Genomic DNA, 6050 nt, shown 5'->3' on the forward strand with positions numbered 1-6050 from the left:
CTACAAAAATATAGATATTCAATTATATTATAAATTAAATTAATATAATTTTACTACATTAATTCATTGTTAATATATATTTATAATAAGTTCAATTTCAATATTCAGGTTCATATTATAAAAGTTTAAGTTATATATAAAGTGCAAAACCAAATAATTAGTTTATATTCAAATTCTAATTAAGTTCAATTAGTTCAAGATCTACAAAGTTAAAGCTTAATTAATTAATGAATACTAATTAATTAAGTTCAAGTTCTAGTTAAGTTCAAAATTATGTTTATATTAATTCCTAATTAAGTTTTCAAGTTATTATATAATTAATTAAGTTTAATAAAGTTCTAATTAATTTATATTAAGTTTCAAATTAATTAAGGTCAATAAGATTTTCAAGTACTACAAAATTCTAATTAAGTTCAAAGAAATCCAAGTTCTAATAAGAAAAAAATTAAGTTCTAATAAATTAGAGTCAACAACATTTCAAGTTCATATTCCTAATTAAGTTCAATTTATAGTAAATTCAAGTTATAATTAATTATAAGTTCTAATTAAGTTATAATTCAAATCCCTAAATTACCAAAATTCAAACCTAGCTAGTCTTAAAATCTCAAATTCAAACTATTTAGTCATAAAATCTCAAATATATTTCAAACAAGTACAAATTCCAAATTCAAACTATTCTTAAAATCACAGATTCAAAGTATAGTCCTAGAATCCCAAAATCAAACTAGTGCTAAAATCCCAAATTCAAACTATTAGTCCTAAAATCTCAAATATAATTCAATCTAGTCCTAAATTCCAAATTCAAACTAATCTTAAAATCACATATTCAAACTAGTCCTAAAATCTCAAAATCTAACTAATTAACTCAAGAAATACCCAAATTCAAACAAGTGTTTAAATACCCTAATTCAAACTACTCCCAAAACTCTAATTCAAAGTAGCTTGTCCTAAAATCAAAATTCAAAAACTACTTCTAAAATACCCTAATTCAAGACTAGTCTTAAAATACCCTAATTCAACTAATCCTAAAATTATACAAATTCACTCACAAACTAATAATCCCTAATGCAAACTAACAATCAATAAACACAAATTCAATAAACTAATTACAATTAATAGCTAACAAAATCAAAATATAGCTCAATTTGAATTTTTTTTTGATGAATTAATAAAACCTAACCTTAAATTAGGAGGAGGGATTGAAGAAAGAGGAGAAGCAGGTGGCGGCGGCAGCGGCAGCGGCATCTGGTCTGGCAGTAACGGAGAAGCAGGTGGCGGCTGGCTCTTTTCTCCGGCGGAAGCAGCGACGCGCAGTGGTGGCGTGAGTGAGGAGTGGAGAGAACTTCCAGAAATGGGGAAATGGGGGAAAATCGCGACTTTGTTTTAGATATTTAATGAAAAGCGACGGACAACGTCTCTAGGTCTGTCACTATCCGTCGCTTTTTTTAAAATAGTTGACCAGGTATTTTGACCAATAAGCGACAGACATAAAGATGCTGCTTGTCGCTATTTTAAAAAATATATATCTTCAAATAAACTAAAAGCGACGGACAGCATGCATAATACTTTAATTTATATATAATTATTTTTAATAAAAGCAACCGACGGCATCGCTATTTATATTAAATAAATAATTATTAATTATATATATATTTAGCGCAAAAATTCGCTAAAATAAGCGACGGACTAAGAGATGTTGTCCGTCACTTTTCGTCAAATAATTTTAAAAAATTTATTTTATTAAAAGTGATGGACAGCGCCGTCGTTATTTTGAGCGACGCCGTCCGTCGTTTTTTAGCTATTTTTTTGTAGTGAATTTCTATAACTGGACAACCTGACTTCAAAAGGGCATATCTCACTCATCCAAAGTCGAAACTTAGCAAACTAGATGGTGTTGGAAAGATAATTCAAAGACCTTTTATTTGCTATCTTGTATCCCACCTAACTCATCTTGTACTGAGAGTTATGGTCATTTAAGTTGACCCAAACTCATAACTTAAGCATAACTTGCAAAATTTCAGATTTTGCTATTTCCAATTTAGTTCTTTTTTGGAACTCAAGGTGCTACATCTAGTGACCTTAAAACTTAAGAAATTTTAATTTCCTCGATAAAATCCTACTCACAACGAAGGACGGTTCAACTCTTAGTTCAAAAATTTTCTAGGGTGTTACGGTATCTTAGAATAATAAATACAAAAAGGTGACTTGATTTTTGTGGATATGATAGTTTTCCGATAAATTCTAGCAAATACTTAGATGATGTTTTCTACTAAGAATGATATTTTAAGGATATAATTTAAATTTAGGGTATAGTTTAAGGATTAATTTAGCTAAAAATTTAGCAAATATACTTATGGAAAGGATTTTAGAATGAAAAAAGAGACAAATAAAAAAATAATAGCCTGAATTTTTGCCAAAAAATTTGAAAAAACTTCAATTATACGAATCATGAAATTCCAAAATTAATAGGAACAAAAAACACTAGAACATATGAAAGAGGATCAATGGAATGAAAAAAAAAAAACCTTATTTTTTGCCAAAAAATAAAATAAAAAAACTTTAATTCCACAAATCACAAATCCCACCATTAATATGGAAAAAAATGCTATGACATATGAGGGAGTAACAACAACTAAAATAATCATTAGCCACTTGTACATATTCATAAGGGATAAGGGTCTGAAAAATACCTCAACTTTGGTCGAATTTGCTGTTGCGATACTAAACTTTTATGAGGACCTATTGCCTCCCTAGAACAAAAAATATTATAATAAAATCTTTAAAATAAAATACTCACCTACCACACTACCATTTCAATGAATTCCTCAGTTACCAATTCCGCACCGAAAAATGGTATCAGAGCCATGGATAATAAGAAAATGATAATCTACCCGAAATCGTATTTTAAACATATATATTTGCCCATGTGGACATAAAAAATAATGCAAAATTATAAATAGTAATGTGTCCACGTGGGCACATATATACATTTAAAAATACACTATTAAATAGTTCAGGGGGTAAAAAATACGCTATTAAATAGTCTAGGGAGGTAATAGGTCCTCATGAAAGTTTAGTATCGCAACAACAAATCCGACCAAAGTTGGGGTATTTTTCATACCCTTATCCCTGTTCATAATAATGTTTGGGAAGGCCATTCGCAAACAATACATTAATCCAATGTGAGTAATGTATCAAAATCTTAAATAATGTTGCAGTTACATTTGCCACAAGGAACGTATGTTTCTTCTACTATATATATATACTTAGAATCTTTATTACAAACATTAGAAGATATAGATATATATCATGAACGCTAATTCTAAGAGTTGTTGATCCACACATCATTTTTGAATTTTCATTTGGTTCGAAGACAATAACTAGAACTCTCATATTTTCCTTCCCACCTGTTAATTATTAGATCAAATGTAAATTTAAAGTTTAATTAACAATCTTCTTCAATAATGCAAAATATATAATTGGATAAATTAAGTGCAACTGATATACATATTCATTTGAACCTGCAATATTCTTCTTCTTTTATTGGAATTTGAAGTTCCAAGTCATGTTCATCGAATGGCTTGAAGATTAAGTCGAGTTGCTGTGAACTTTGTCAAGGGTTGAAGGGTTCCACTAAAACGAAGAAACAGAAGTGTTCTATCAATATTTTATGTAAATGCATCATCTACTTATTATCAGTTTCAGTATTGAAAAATATTACTCCAATGTTACCAAAAAAGGAAAGAGATCTTTCTTTTTTAAACATACTAAAAAGAAAAGGAGGTCATTCTTTTTTAAATAGAGGGAGTACGTACTTTTAGTGGAATAAATTGAATTGACTTTATAGTTATTCGAAATTCTTGATTGGTTAATAAAACTACCAACACTTGAAGGAACAAAGGAGCATACTTATCCTTGTCAATGATGGCAGCCCTTATTCCCTTTAAAAATAAATCGAAGAATTCTATTTTAGATTTTAAATGAGAAATCGCAAATCAAGTGTACTTCTTTGTGAATATGTTTTGCTTAATTTTTAAAAATAAATTACCTCATATAAATCATGAGATATTATAGTTCGTAATGTGTTTATCATAATCCGAAATTCTCTCCTCAAACATTCAGATAGAGTTTGTATCCTCCCTTCTCGTATCTGGAAAAAATAATATTGAGAAAAAGTAAGATCCTTTCTCTTTTGCATATTCATATATTGTTTGTATGAATTATTAGGACTAGTTACCGATCTCAATGTTATTTTCTATCCAATTGGAGATGCTTTCTTTATACTTTTAAGCACTGGCATAATCCAATCATTTTCTTTTTTGCCTGCTTCAGCTTCCTGAAAATTAAAGTTATATCAATTGTACGTTTTATTTATATGATTCCATATCATTGGAATTATTTCATATATATGTATAATCAATGCTTACAAATGAATCTAGGGTCTCCTCCAGAGTTTCCCTGGAGAAACAATCATCGATTATGGAGAACCTACAATTGATTTATGAAAATGCATCAGTGTGAATATCCTCACAAGAACAGTTTGAAATCATGATACATTACTTGCTCAAGACACTTGTTTCATCTATTTGAACATTTGTAGAGAATTCGTCTATGACAGATCTAAATATAGTATCCTCTTCACCGTTGTTTATGTTCAGTAAACTCTTCTCTAACTGAAATAATTTGTGTGAAGGTACAAAATGAGTTGCTAATCCAGTAGCAATCACTTCTTTACCCTTCCATTTCACTCCTGTTAAGCCCAAGTATTCCCCTACATACATTTAATAACATCACATTTATATTCAAAATTTAAAAATACATGTTCCAACTTACTTACCAAGTTGACCTGGAAGGCGCGAGAGTATGTATGATAAGCCATAGTCTGGGAGATACCCAGGTTTGCTTCGAGAATGGAACAAAATTGCAATTGTTCAATCAATCAAAATGAGATTCATTCTCTTTAGTCCATCATAATTGAATTTGTGAGCTCTTTTCCGATAACAAGCATTAATAATTGGTACTAACTACTTTTTCAGTGACGACGGAGAACTTCATTGGAACCATCAAGGATACACCTCCACCCACTGACATTCCATGGACAAGAGCGATATGCGGTTTCTTGTAAGTATGAATGTGGTAGCAAAGCCAATAAATTCTATAAACATCTTCAAGGCAAAAATCCCCTTCAAAGACTATAATTTACTCGGGACTAAAAAATGAAATAGTGAACAAGTAAAAATGAACAGAGTGAGTAATTATATATAAAGAAAAAATAGTTACTTGTGTTTCGTCCATCATATATCCTTTGCAAGTCCCCACCAGCAGAGAATATACGACCAGCTCCCTATATGCAAATAGATTGAAATTGTTAATAATTAACTAAGCAAATAACTAATATAGATACTACTTAATTACCTTGATGATTATAAATTCAGCATTATTATCTTTCTCATATTTCTCCAATTTCTGCGAAAGCATTAATGCCTAATGAAGAAAATTTTATAATTAAATGAACATATAGCTAGTAGCCATTTTAACACTGTGCTTTTAACTTGAATAAGTAACTGTAGATGTTTCATACCACTTTGCCTGATATAAAATTTAAATGTTTAGGCCGATTTAAGGTGAGCATTCTGGCGGGCCAATTTCGTCAGCAATAACAACCTGACGAACACAAAAAAAATAGCCTCAATTTGAACATAATTAAGTAAATAACAGTATGTTCTCTCTGTTTCGTTTCATTACTTCTGGAGGCATTGAAGACATTATGATAGAACTCGGAAGATATGGTATTCCCATAGCAGCTATTAGACTCAAAGAAGAGTGATGGAATATTGTAAACAATAATTCTTAAAGGATTTACAATAGACTTAAAATTTGGGCGTTACAATCACAGCTCCATCCATCCGTCATTAGAGGTCTCGGGTTCTGAATTCTTAAAGGATTTATAATAGAGTGAAAATTTGGGCATTACAATTACAAACAAATGTGGTGGGATGGATGGAATCCTTCATTATTAATTAAAGGTTTCGAGTACTAAATTCTTATTG

At 30.0% G+C, this 6050-nt stretch overlaps 1 pseudogene; it reads right to left on the minus strand.

Annotated features, from left to right (window-relative positions):
* Positions 1-3358: 3358 nt before the first annotated feature.
* On the minus strand, positions 3359-5799 carry LOC125813580 (3-hydroxyisobutyryl-CoA hydrolase-like protein 5; annotated as a pseudogene).
* Positions 5800-6050: the final 251 nt, after the last annotated feature.

This window comes from Solanum verrucosum, unplaced genomic scaffold, assembly GCF_900185275.1.
Source record: "Solanum verrucosum unplaced genomic scaffold, falcon-dt-bn FXZP01000849.1, whole genome shotgun sequence".
Lineage (NCBI taxonomy): Eukaryota > Viridiplantae > Streptophyta > Magnoliopsida > Solanales > Solanaceae > Solanum > Solanum verrucosum.